This window comes from Dipteris shenzhenensis, chromosome 10, assembly GCF_047967505.1.
Source record: "Dipteris shenzhenensis isolate YYH24624 ecotype China chromosome 10, Dip_SZ_1.0, whole genome shotgun sequence".
Classification (NCBI taxonomy): Eukaryota; Viridiplantae; Streptophyta; class Polypodiopsida; order Gleicheniales; family Dipteridaceae; genus Dipteris; species Dipteris shenzhenensis.
The window spans coordinates 49,737,384-49,751,688 of NC_141605.1; the positions used below are offsets into that span (position 1 = coordinate 49,737,384).

A 14,305-nucleotide genomic window follows, 5' to 3' on the forward strand; every position below is an offset into this window, starting at 1 on the left:
GGGGGGGGGATTCTCATCTTTGAAAAGATCTATAATGTTCCTTTATTGTAAAGAAGGTGAAGAAATCAAATTAAGTGGCTAAACCTTTTCACAGATTGAAGCAACACCCTTCCATACAAGATGGTTGGAGGCTCAACTCATGCCCTAAAGCATGCTTGCAAAACCCTTCCATACAAGATGCCTAAAGCATGCTCATTTACACTTAAGTTCTTCATAGATCGGAACAATCATTATGAAAACAATTACATTTGCATGAGGGTAAGTATAGCATTTTACCCTCGACAATCCATTCATGTCTTTAAAGTATTTGTCTGCACAATCACAACTCTCTTTAACTTGATACATCACTCCATATTCTCATTCAAAATCTTCAGTACCTTGACATAGGAACCTTCTGTCTCAAGTACGGCAGCCAGCATAGCCTCTCTGCATTCAAAACAACCTATGCATTAAGTTTTTCCTCCTTAATGTTGAACTAAGCAGGAGAACCAATCCTAAATTGATTTTTTGCTAAATTGTGTAGGTAGAAAGTACACCCGCTGAATCTCTCTTTCAACCGCATTGGCTAGAGTATTGTTCATGTGATGTGAATCCATAAACCTAGGAAAATTCCATTTCACAAGTGCACCCATATTCGGTAGTATCTAAGTGGGCAGATAGTGCAAGAACATGAACAAGCTCACATACGTGCTACTCATCCACGGAGGTTTTGGAGGCAAGCACAAGGGTAACGAAAGGATATCATGGGGGATTTCTCGGCCTCGGATACGCTCAATTATGGCAAGACTCACACACAAGGCAACCAAACAAATGTCAGTCAGTAGGGAACTTGGACACACACGAGAAAAATTATTGTGTCCGGAAGACATAATGGAGGGGGTGAAGAGGCTAGCCAATGGGGAGGACTGCAAACACATTAAATTTTTGTTCGGAATTACTGAAATAGTTCGAAAATGTAGCACTAGAATGGATATGTGATTTATTCAATCAGGGCATGCTGGATGGGTTTTCTCGGGACCAGCAAGAAAATTGGTGGGTACAGCCCATCTTTAAAGATGGGATAGAAACCAGCTTGCAAACTACAGGACTATAATGGTTGGCTCTGCCATGGCAAAGCTCTTCAGTGCCATTGTAGAACACAAACTTAGCAAATGGGCCAAGACTGCGGGAAAGAGGACAAGTTTTCAAACCCTACATAGCAGTATTGATCATCTTGTCATCATTGGAGTACTTATAGATTAGTGTGCCAGAGTGCTAGTTCATTTGGATAAAGTCAACTCTTATAACTTAATTTTGCCCCAAAGGTTGACGAGGCTAGGGTTTAGGTTAGCCTTCAAAGTGATGTTTCATTACTTCAGTTGTACTTCGCGTGCACCTGTGTGCTGCTGCTACAACATTCTACACCTTTGCTTCGATTTTTGCTCCATTGCTTGCACACAAAGACATCAGTGATATCAGAGCTGAGTTCCAGCCTTGCCCTGTGCATTCTAGCCTATTTGGGAGCAGTCTTGTCACATGAAAGAGGGAGCAACAGTCCCAAGTGACTTCCTCTGCGCCACCACCTGCAACAGCTCTTCTGCAAATCCAATTGCTTCTGAATCATTTTTGGAGCTGTCTAGAGTCTCTGCCCTGCTGTACGACTATCTGGAGCTGCCTACAGCTGTTACCCTGCTGTGCAAATTCTTCATGAGCTGTTTTCAGTCGTTTTGAGCTGATTTCTATTGCACGATAACTGATGCAGCATTTCTGAGCTCAATTATTGCATTTGCAGAGCTCCAACAGCTTGCCAGGTGACTCCTGTCTTTGAGCATTTCTCGGCTCTGTGAATTTTGAAGCTGTTCAAATCTTTTTTGAGGCTGCATTTCTCTGCATTTTGGTGGAGCAACTTCCTTCAGAAAAACATTTCGTACTGTTTTCACACTAGTTTTCTCAATTTGTGAGCTTCTGCCTCCGCTTTCAGGTCCAGTTCAGCTCTATTTGCTGTTCAGACTGGTCAGGGCAGTTCAGCAGTGTTTTTCTACAGTCTGGTGCCCTCTGGAAGGAGTTGTGCAGTCACCTTTTCTTTCAGTGGACTTTTGCTTCAGTCTAGACTTGTTGCATTTGTTGCACTTGATGTGCAAGATTTTCTGTAAAGAAGTTGGCCTGCCTTGCCCTGTTCTGGCACTTTTTCCCTCGTGCCTCGGGTTTCACTTGCAGGTTATTTCATTTACATAAATTTCGCAGGCTATTGACCTTTTGTGGTCAAAATCAAACATTTGCAGTTGTCCTCGTGTTGTCATTTGATTCTCTTGGAAAGGGAAGTAAGAATTCAAGGGAACACGAAGCTGAAGGAAGCTCAAATGAGATTGCAGCAACAAGAATGAAGCACAATACTAGGGTAGTCATAGAAACAAAACCCTAGCCTAAATAATGTCAAAAACATGTGTGGTGACTAGCTCACCCACAAACTCAGCCTCTAATTTGAGATTAGGGGAGAAAAACTTTACAAAAGGGAAAAGTGCACCTAGTGTTGCCACTTAAACCTGGTATAGCCTTGTAGGCTAGTTAGGACTAGTGACTAATAGGACACTTAGATCTATTGGACATCTAGTCCTAGTTCACTTACTACAATTAGTCCTTAGTCCTAAGTTGAGTTTGGTCCCTATATAGGCCACCATTTGTACTTTCTCATAATTAATCCTTAGTCCTCATGTGACCCTGCATTTCTACCTACACCGCCATTTCAGCCTGTTTTCATGCGGATTTTAAAAAGGCTTTTGATATCATCCCATGCAAAAGTTTATCAGCATGGATGGAGAATACCAAGGTGCCTAAGAATTGTAGAGCAGTAGTAACTCACCTTTATGAGAAGGTTAGATGTCAACTCATGCCACATGAAGGGCTAATGCAAATAACATGGGGGTAAAACAAGGCTGCCCACTCTCACCCACTTTGTTTGGTCTCTACATACATAAGCTGGAAACAATGGTTATGAATTTCGCAACAAGAAAGCACTAATAGATCTCACCTTGGGCGGCAATACACTCTCATGTTGCTTCTGTAAATCGATGACCTAGTGTTATTTGCATAGAGCCAAGAGGACCTTTAGAGGTTGATGCATATTCTAGATTAGTTTTGTGACAACAGTGGACTCTCTCTTAATGTAGTAAAGACAGACTATAGTAGCTAAATAATTGCAACCTAAAGAGCTGCCACACATTGCATACCTTAGGCAAAGCATTGATGTAGTAAACACTTCAAATACTTCTAAACAAACAATTCATGTTGGCTAGACCAACTTACAATGCTTTGAAGACAAATGCAATCAAGGGAGCATCTGAAGATGGCACTTTAGATATTATCTATTCAGCACAGTGGTCACAAAGATCATACTCTATGGAGTGCAGGTATGGGGAGGGAGCACACTTGGAATAACATCAAGAAAATCAGATTCCAGAATACTTTCTCGAGGAGAAATATGGGTATCAAGACCACAACTCCTTACTCCGTCCTTACGTTGGAGTTCTCTGCCTTGAAAAGACTATACCGATATGTCACAAACATGAAAGAGATGCCTAGTAACAAACTACCTAAGCTATTGTGGGAGAATGGATCTACACTATACAAGATGGTCAAAAGCAAGCTCCTTACCACAGGTGGGTTTCCTGATGTAGATGTGGCAGGCCCATGTGCACTCTTGGCATAAAGCCATGGATCCCATCCTAGTGGAAAGCCCAACGCATATGGATGAAGTGTATACATGCGATGAACTAGGGGGACAAGAAGGTGGAGGCTCAATAGATGTACTCTTATGTATCCGCGATGGATGCCCCTTATGCCCTCTTTTTGCTGCTCCATCAACACCTCAGCTTGAACAACCTTATCTATGACTATAGGATGGAGAAGGGATCAAATCTTTGCACATTGGACGGAGTACCTCCATGTGCCAAGAACATCCCCTTGGGAATGACATGACAACTCTTCGTACCACAGCCTCCATCCATAAAAATTCTACTCAAAATCGAGGAGTTGATCCTATAAACTTCTCTGTACAAATGATGCATACCGGCTTCTTTGTGCCAGATGTGCCATATCTATTTATGAGAACAGGGTCCTACCATGCATCACACCTTGTGCTTCCACCGCTTGTCACCGTTGGATGAACCAGGGGGCTGCAGAGGTGAAGGCTCAATGACGTACTCTCATGTTTCTGCAATGGAGATTCAGTATGCTCGAGCGCCTCATGGTGTGACACACCTAAACCCCATGCACCCCCGCTACCTAAACGTTTTGCACATTGGACGGGGTACCTCCGCATGCCAAGAACATCCCCTTTGGAATGGCATGACAATTCTGCATACAATAATCTCCCTCCCATGAAAATTGTCCTCAAAACTCGAGGGGTTGATTCTCTCAATGTCTCTGTATAAAAGCTGCATTCTGTCTTCGTGCCAAAAGAGCCAAATCTTTTTAGGAAAATAGTGTCCTACCATACATCATGTCTTGTGCTTCCACCTCTTGTCACGATGTTAGCCTATAGGAACCTCGGACTTGGGAGAGAATGGGATCAAGGGATGAATAGGAGAACATGCGGGCATGAATCTACGTTGGTCTTGTAGTCTGGGGGACCAAATGCATTATAGTTGCCCAAATGATCTTTGGTTCCAGAAGCATAGCATTGAAGAATTGCTTCAAAAAAGCCAGTACTTGGACAAAACACTATCCATATAATGGCCTTGGAATAATCAGCCATCTTTATAGGTCATATTATTTTTTGATGTTAAATTGCTTACGGAAAACCATGATAACACGTTCTATAGTTCAAAAAGGTAGAAAACAAGGGGGTGGAAATCTCGCTAGCATAATAAAGCCATAATAGTTTCTTGAAAACATTCAATGCACTCATGTTCATGACACTATATAATATGGTTAAATTGAATTAATATCTTGCACATGAAAAGATAAACCTGTCCTCGAATTTTGAAGGAACATCTGAACGAGGTGTGCTTTGACATCCAACATCTGTGAGCAATGCCAATGCCAACAAGTCCACAATATAAAAAAGAGTGCATAGCTTCCAAAATTGTCTATGATCCACAACCATTTCATCATCATAAGAGTAGGACCCAAGCAACTACAAAAATCTACATATCAGAATTGCAAAAAGATATGCCATAATAGGTAGTCAACGACAACTGGAGAAAATGTGAAAGCCTAATAGCAGCCATTTTTAACAATTTTTCACTCAACACTATCACATAATCACAAAGGGAAGGGCATGACCAGGGGGTAGACCATCACACACAACCAAGTGAAGAAGGTATCTGATATCTACCTAATCGAATAAAAGATGAGACATTTTTTATATATATACCTTTGTAAGACTAGAATAAGTCCAATCATACAAATTTAGATTTTTTGTCCAAGTCCACTTCTTGAAGCTGCCCACACCTGAAAATAGCATTGTGTCTTAGAGTTAACTACCCACTATCGATGGCATAAAAACATTAAATTAGTTTTACATGGGTTGTAAATGTTTCGAACATTTTCAATCAACCAAATCTCCCTTTAAAAAACCCATGCTCATCTTAAAGGACCGTTCTACATAGCATTAAAAAGAATTAAACAAATATTTCATAGAAAGTTCAAACTACTTTCCCATTGTAGCTCATTAAAGATAGGACAAAAAATTGCACAATATTCAACAAAGAATTTGGACCACCGTGTGTGTGTGTGCGCGCGCGCGCGTGTGTCTCACCGTGTGTGTTTGTGTGTGTGTGTGTGTGTGTGTGTGTGTGTCTCACACACACACAAACCGAGGGTATCCAGCAACACTTGCATGCACCCACAAGTAGGTACACATACTCTGTCATTGGCTTCCAGCCTGTTGGCTGTCAGCCCCTACATCCAAGCCCTATGCCTTAGCAAAGTGCGGTCCTGCATAGAGACGCTACAGGTTCTCCTTCTTGCTCGGATGATCCATAGCAAGCCATTGGTCCCACATCATATTGTGCTAGCAGAGCTTAGGGCTACCCCTTTCAGCTTGATGCAATCTTTTAGGTCTTCACATATCTTCATGAGTCAGGACTTTGGCACCTCAACAGCCAGATGACACAACTTGCAATGGCTGTCTTTGACCTCATCAATTGCACTAGAGGCTGCTCAAGATCAAAGGTGCTAGCATGCTCGGACACGCAAATGGTTTGCAAGCTTGTGAATTTATATGGACATGCTACCACCATTTCAGTAAAACCTTACGACTCCATTCATTCTGCTCACCTATCAGGAGGTGAAACAGGTCATCAAAGAGGATTTATTACAGATCCACTCATACAAAGATTGGCTTGCACCTCAGGAGCTTTTAGTAAAGCTCAGCTTTGCAGAGATCATTGCTTACATACCTCAGAGGAGAGGTTTATCAAACCACCGGGCTACACTCCCACATGCACTAAGGATATGGCTTGGGCAGTTCCAAGTATCTTCTCACGTGCTACAAGTTGAGACAAGACGAACGAAACAGCATTCCACGCGAGAGACGAATCTGCACCTTATGTTAGATCACAGGGGCAAAGGCAAAGGGGGGGAAATTACAACAAGCCCAAGCCTTCATCTACTGATGGGAAGAAGCACTGTAATTTCTGCAGCAAACCAGGCCATGACATATCTGAGTGTCGGATGCGCATTACTTCCGAGAAGAACAAGCAACAGCAGGGACAGTTTACTCATCATGAGTGGGCATTTGTTGTGACATGCCATTATAATCCATCATTGGATGCTTCAGCCTTATCGCTTCTAGAATCTGACTCTGATTGGTATTTTAATAGTGGTGCTTTAAAATACATTACATCCTGCAGAACTTCATTTCAGAGAATGATGCTCCCACCCGGGCATTGCCATTTGTGCAAGCAATGCCTCTTATCCTATCAGAGAAATTGGACAGGTTGATGTTACGTCTGTGTCAGGGGACACAATCACTCTTCTAGACGTGTTGTTTGTTCCAGGCATCAAGAAGAATCTGATTTCCATTTCAGCTATTTCTACCAATGGCTTCAGGGTTGTCTTTCATGGTTATCATTGTGCCGTTTATGACAATCGGCATTGTGCTTACTGGGAAACTTTCTAGAGGGCTGTATCATTTAGATGTATATGAAAAACAGCCAACTATTCACTTGTCTATGGTGCTGAATCTGTAATTTCAGACACACACCACAGTTATGGCGGCATGAAAGGTTGGGGCACCTCAATTATGAAAGTTTGGTCCAAATGCATTCACGACATACTTTTAATCTTCCAAAGATGCATGCACTTAAACAGCACATTTGTGAGGGGTGAAATGCATCGTTTCTCATTCCCAAAACATGGGACCCTTGATGCATCCAAGAAGTTGCGCTAAGTGCACAGTGATCTCTGCGGTCCGATGCAGACAGCTTCTCTTGGGGGTTTCTATTATTTCGTCACTTTTGTGGATGAGTACACCAGACACACAAAGGGTCTATCCTCTGTTTTTCTATGCTTCAAGAATTTTTCAGCCATGGCTGAAAATGAGAGAAGAGTCTCCTACATGACTCGTAATTTATCTAGAATCTGTTTTGGACTGTTCTGAACCTGCCCCCACCCGTGCAACGGATGTTCTACAGCAAGGAGAAGTGTTGGAAATCAATTCACAGCAACTATGCTTCATCGCTGGCTAATTACGATTGAGTTTTCTACATCTAGGGGTCCTGTGCTGACATTGTGGAGTCATCTCTACATGTGAAACTGTTCCAGCTCCTCCTAACTTGACGATTAGCTGCAATTCTTCTTCAGCTTGATGTTTTGTTACTTCCCACACCCGAGACAAGACACACAGTAAGTGTATTTACAGATTCAACCAATACTGAAATTGTGATTGAAATTCAGGCTGTTTTTTTTCTTTCATATTTCACCTGTGACCACTTTTGGAATTTTGGGTTGAAAATATTGATTCCTAGAGATTTCCTAACCAAAATGTTTAGCAATTTGAATTCTATGTGTTTCAAAGCTTGAGAGATAGGTTGGTGCCGATATAGTGATATTACGGCATGCAGCTCAGGTATTTTGCTAAGATTGGGCTCTACTCAGAGGGACTTTGGGCCTCTCTTCACCCGGATATCTCCGGGGCTGCCATTGGTTCCTTTCTATAGTTCTCTATAGTTCTATATATTGGTTTCACATCTCCCATTTTCTTTCATAGGCGGAGGGGGAGATCATTGTATTATTTGGAATATATACTACTATTCTAGGACTTCTAGGTACCCTTGGGTTCTATTCGAGGGTTTGTGTTGGGATTTGTGTTGGGATTAGCCCTGGTATGGGGTGTATCTCATTCACACCCCATTGGTGCCAGAGTCTTGTTTTTCCCTTCTTTGTTCCCTATCCTGTGTGTGGAATTCGAATAATATGCGTGTGATTGTTAATTTCTAAGCAATGGTTATATAAAATTCTAAGCTTATCAAGTAATTTAACTAAAAATTTGCACTTCCGCATAAGCTAAACTCTGACACAAGGGAATGGCCGCTAGCTGAGGTTCTTTGTCCTTGCCTCCTACAGACAATTTCTACAGAAATTTGCCAAGAGGGCAGCTCATCTTACGGACCTCTTGAAGAAGGATGCCTTTTGTGGTCAAAAGAAGCGCAAATGAGTCTTGAAGACCTAAAATTTGCAATCACAAATGCCCCTATGTTGGTATGCCCTGATTTCTCACAACCAGTGCTAGTGGAGGCAAATGTTAATGGCAAAGGCAGGAGGATGTTGTGATATATATTGAAAGCAAAAAACTGGATGCCAAAGAGCTCACCTACCATGTTTATGATCTGGAAATGTTGGCCATCTAACATGACTTCAAAAAGTGGCATCACTACCTACCTGTATGGGAGCAAAATCAAAGTCAAAACTAATCATAGAACACTATTATTTTCCTTACGCATCCCAACCTATCAGTCAAGCAAAAGTGATGGTTGCCATCGGTGCAGTCCTATGAGTTTGACATTGAGTATAGAAAGGGGAAAGAAAATGTGGTTGCAAATGCCTTGTCTAGGTCGTGGGCTTGCACACTACCTACAGTTTCTATAATTTACTAGGATTGGATACATGGCAAAAGAGTACATGCAGAAATCAAAGACAGGAACCATTTTTTAGAAAATGAAATCGCTACAAAGGGTATCCCGCAATGGAAGACTGATAGATGGGCCCAAGGATTACACACGTGACAGGAAGTGTTTCACTATGGAATCAAGCTTCAGAACTATGTGTGTACTCCAGATCCATTCATGCGTGTGCAGACTAGCAAATAGAGTGTGCTCAAAGACAACATAGAAGCAACTCTTATATATTTCCGTCAGACCACAAACTGGACATACCAAAAAGGTTCTCCTACTATATGCCTAGCATCTCTAGATCTCTAAGCCCGCGCGCTCTACTAAGCTTATGCAAACTCTCCGTCCAAAGGATGTCTTCCACCTTGTCTGAAAACGCAACCTAGGTGGGTAGCTTCTTGCGCTAAGTCTGCAGCCCTCTGTAGGTCACCATCACCTCCTATATATAGGCCCAAGTATGGTCCTCCTACTGCTCTTTCCTGCTCTTGGATTAGTGATGGTGAAATGAGGCCAAGGGGCCTCCCTTTTATAGGGCAGAAGCCCTTTGTATTTGATTATGTATGATCAGACTTAGGATTCAGCACAGGTGATGATGCTCGTTTCAGTAGCTCCACCCTTACTGTGATTTGTATCAGGTTTTCTTTCAGCCTCATAGACCCATCGGTCTTCTGAAGACTAATAAAATTTCTTTCTTTCTTTCTTTCCTCCTTAAAATGGCCTACCCCAAAACTGACCCAAACAAGCTCCCAACCGACCCATGCATTGCAGCCTTTAAATACCCAGCATGATAGTGGGCTAAAGCCACTCTCGTCCTGATAGAGGTAGTGGCATCGTCGTCCCCGGATCTCATAGTAGGCTGGGCAAGTGCAAAGAAAGTGTTCCTCTATCTCAACCACTCCCAGTGTGCATAGTGTGCAAGTCCGCTGCTCTCTAGGTATACGTGTTGCTCTCCCTATCTCAATCCTCAACTGATGGGATGAAACCCGCATCTGCCCAATGGCGGATCCTCAGCCCATGTGAGACTCTTCTGTCCTCGAGATATAGGGGTCTGACGACGATGAATCCCTCCTCTGAGACATTCAAGAAATTGTCATGGTAGAATTGTGTCTTGGTGGGGAGCTCCTGATCTCCCCCCTAAGCTCGAGATGTGTGGAGCCAGAGAAGATCTAATCGTATGATACAGTTAATCTCATCTCGTGGGATCGACTTAGGGGGTGCATTCAAACTATACTAAAGGGGGGGAGCCTATCCATCTGAATCCTGTGTCTAGCAAACCATGTGGATATACGTGCATACCATGTGTCTGCCCTACCCTCAACTAGTCATTTGGATGACTCTAGATCCAGCCTCAGTAGTCTCCCAAACTCTATGGATGAAAGTCATTGTCTGAAAGATGGCATCAATTTGTAGTGGTGTCATGGCAAACTCTGCCTGTACTATCTCATGCAGGACTGAGGGCTTGCTCTGAATCATCCTAGATCCCATGGTCACATGTAAGTACTCAAATGTCTTCCACATTGCTATCGATGGATCCGAAAGTTTCATCATACTTAGGCCTTAGCATACGGGATGGTTTATGATGGGAATATGAAGGGTTGGAATTCCACTCCATTCCCCTTCTTGAACTAGGCCCCATGGTATATCGTGGGTTTATGAAATAAAGGGAGGAAAAGTGGTTATTTCCATCCTAATCATATAATAAGCTAGCACATGCCCTCCAATATTAGGGTGGATTTAGGATGGGAAAGTAACTTTTATCCTATGTCCCTCACGTGCGATGACTCTCAGCATTTTCCATGCTCTATAGATGAGGGGTAGAGACTCGAGGTCTTCTTTATTGTGCTAGTACCTATCGACACTCTAAAGATACTTAGTCTGATGAAGCCTCGTAGAATTTTGATCACAATTTGACTAGATTGCATCTACTCATGGATCTGAAGAAATTTAGTAGCAAACTGTTGTTTATGAAAGCCATATTTCTGCATATGGGGCCACAAATGGGAGTAAGATAAAAGACATATACGTTCTCTAGTAGTTTTGTAATGGGTAGATAACGTGTCAAAAATAAAGGGTCCCTATGAAAGAACAAAGGCCACGCCGTCAAATTTTGCGTCCTCCAGCAAGAATTTGTACACCCTTCAATTGAGAGGCCACCAAAGCTGGCAAGCTATGTGAAGGCATGGTAAATGCTCTGCTTTCGTGTATTTTATTCTGGCTTGCGTTTCAAAGCACTTATTTAGAGGAAAAGTTTTCAACATGTCTTTCCCTGAGCATGTACTTGCAAATCTAGATTTTAAAAAGGGGCTTAGATCTCCTTTATTGTGAATGGATTTATGCATTTATGTTCCACTTTTCTGGCCGCTATACTTTATAAATCCTCCTGCCCATTGGCATCTTATCACAGTGTGTTATGCCTATGATGCCATTGGCTTTTGGAAATATTTTTTTTGCCCTATGATCTAGATTATTCAAGTGAAAAATGGGATCCTCTTGGATATATGCTGAGTCAAGACATATTTTACCCTTTGATCTATATACAGGTTCTATCTGCGCTAGCATTGAAGCTTGGTTACCATAATGAATTGTTCTAACTTTCATTTGGTTGTGATGCAGGTGCCAAGTAACTCTGCATACCTCTCCAAGGTTTGCATTGAAAAATCTAAGGCATGAAGATATGGTGTTGGCAACTTTGAGGAGTACTTTGAAGAGACATGGAGGTTGGAGAATGCCACGCTAACTAGGAATGGAATGGAAATATGGAAAGCATAATGGAAAAGCAAAATGGAAAGCAAATGAAAGAACAAGTGCTAGGCAATGATAACGAAAATACTCACATGATATAAAGCTTGATGTTGACTGATCTAATAAACAATAGACAATAGACAAGTACAACACTATATTGTGTGCCACTAGACTCTAGAAAGTCACAATGTCTATGGGATATCTCCCGATATGACACATAGCATGTCTAGGACTCACAAACTATAAAACCACACCTAGACCACCTAAAACACTCATTTTAGACTCACTTTGGCTTCATATTCCAACACCCCCCCATGAAGGCAAGGTGAGAGACTACTGGAATGGAACCAAGAATAGAACATGACAATGACAGTAATCAAACTATGCACCGTATGTAACTCAGAGGCTAAAGTCTGAGCGTGTTCAGAGGTTGATCCAAGCACTCTCATGGCTTGAGACTCAACATGCTCAGAGGCTCACGTTATAGCATGGATACATGACCAGCTCGTAGGTCTAGGAATACACCAACATCTTGGAACTCGGCCAGGCCCGATAATGAGACCTATCAAAGCCAATACATATGGCTCCCATAGTACATCCCCCCTTGGCTTCATAACAGGACACGTTAGAAAGCCACACACCAAAATAGGAAAACCAATACATCTTTTTGGGAGGACTATCCAAGGAAGAGGACCTTTAGACTCAATGAAAACCAAACACTCAATACCTATCATTTTAGGGGGACTACCCAAGGCAGAGGACCCCAAAATACATCAAGCTATAGGAATATTAAAAATAGATCTCTCCTCCAAGTAGCTGGCGGCCCATATGAGTGCCCATTCCTGTGTGTTGATGAAGATGTCGATGAAGCACTATGCAGGAATGCCCCAATAAAGATGTCGGTGAAGTCCATGGGGCAGCTACATGGAGCACTCACATGGTGACTCTTAAAATGCCGATCGGAGTATCACCAGATGTTGGAAAGAAGCCTCAATTTGGGTTAATTTTGCTTAAGGTAGCAAAATCCCCAAATAAAAAATACAAATAAATGATGATTTTACATGGATTTTGGACTCCCCAAAAAGAGATTTACATAGCAAAGGCTTCAATTATGCCAAGGGAAGACAAGAAACAAAAAAACCCCAAAATTTTAGGGAGCTAAGTCATCAAATTTCTGTGCTGAAGTAATCGATCACAAAGTATCCTGGAGATAGTGTGTAGCAAATACGGATGACAACCTCGAAAATAATCCTCCTCCAAGCAAACTGTGATGTAGATTGTAGGCACAAGATAGCGAGGATGAATCAAGTTGTTGTAGAAATTGTGGAGGTCATACTCCACCAAGGATGGCGATGGCTCCTCTAGAAGTGGCAGCTACTTATGGTGGTGGGAGAATGCCAAGCTAACTAGGAATGGAATGGAAATACATGGAAAGCATAATGGAAAGGCAAAATGGAAAGTAAAGAAAAGAACAAGTGTTAGGCAATGATAACCGAAATACTCACATGATATAAAGCTTGATGTTGACTGATCTAATAGTTAATAGACAAGTACAAGACTATAGAGTGTGCCACTAGACTCTAGAAAGTCACAATGTCTATGGGATATCTCCCAATATGACATGTGGCATGTCTAGGACTCGTTAGACTATAAAACCACACCTAGACCACCTAGAACACTCATTTTAGACTCACTTTGGCTTCATATTCCAACATACTCTACAACGGATTATCTCCAAGTACTGATAAATAAGATTGGACTTTCTATTGGGGACTAGTCATAAGTGTTGTTGTTGTTGGGGTAAAGGCCAATGGCCTAGTATAATCCCTTTGTACCATACATACATAATAAGAGCTTACCTTGAACTGGGTGAGTTAGCACCCACAATTTTGGTGTTCTTCTTCTCTTTGTTGCTCTCCGATAAGACCTCCTCTCCATCAACTGGTATTAGAGCTTGGTTGAGCGAAGCCAACAAGAAGACTGTAGCATTGCGATGTTGCTGTGCCAAGAGCCCAAACTTGTTGCATGGAGTCTCCTATTGCCCATGGGCTGCCCCTGGGAGCTGTATTTTGACATATACTTGCTCGTTTTTACTGTTTCAGCCATATATATCAGGTTGCTTTGACTGTTCCAGTAATCTATTGCCTTGTTTGAGCGAGGGAGAAGGAATATTATCCATCTACGGTCAAAAACGACCAGCTGCTTTGCAATTCCAGCCACTGGAAGTTGCTTTTTTGGGGCCCGAAAGCCAAAAACGTCTTTTGCTTGTGGCGGACTCCAGTTCATCAAAGGCGGCTGGTACATTCAAATTTCAGTTGGGTTTATGCCTTCAAGTTGATGCATATCAAGCCAAAGGTTGCCAAAGGTTGGCTGAAAGTGATTGCTTACAATTGATGCATTTTGAGCCGTTGTTTAGATGAGAAAGTGAGCATAGGTGAGCAGTGTTTTTCTGAAGCTGTCTTGTATCCCAG

General features: G+C 42.1%; 1 long non-coding RNA gene across 1 annotated transcript; it reads right to left on the reverse strand.

Annotated features, from left to right (window-relative positions):
• Positions 1-202: 202 nt before the first annotated feature.
• Positions 203-5,329, reverse strand: LOC147897935 (uncharacterized). Its single transcript, XR_015541633.1, has 3 exons — positions 5,315-5,329; positions 4,947-5,001; positions 203-426 (listed from the first exon to the last, which is right to left on the reverse strand). It is a non-coding gene; the product is annotated as an uncharacterized LOC147897935 (long non-coding RNA).
• Between the last annotated feature and the right edge of the window lie 8,976 nt (positions 5,330-14,305).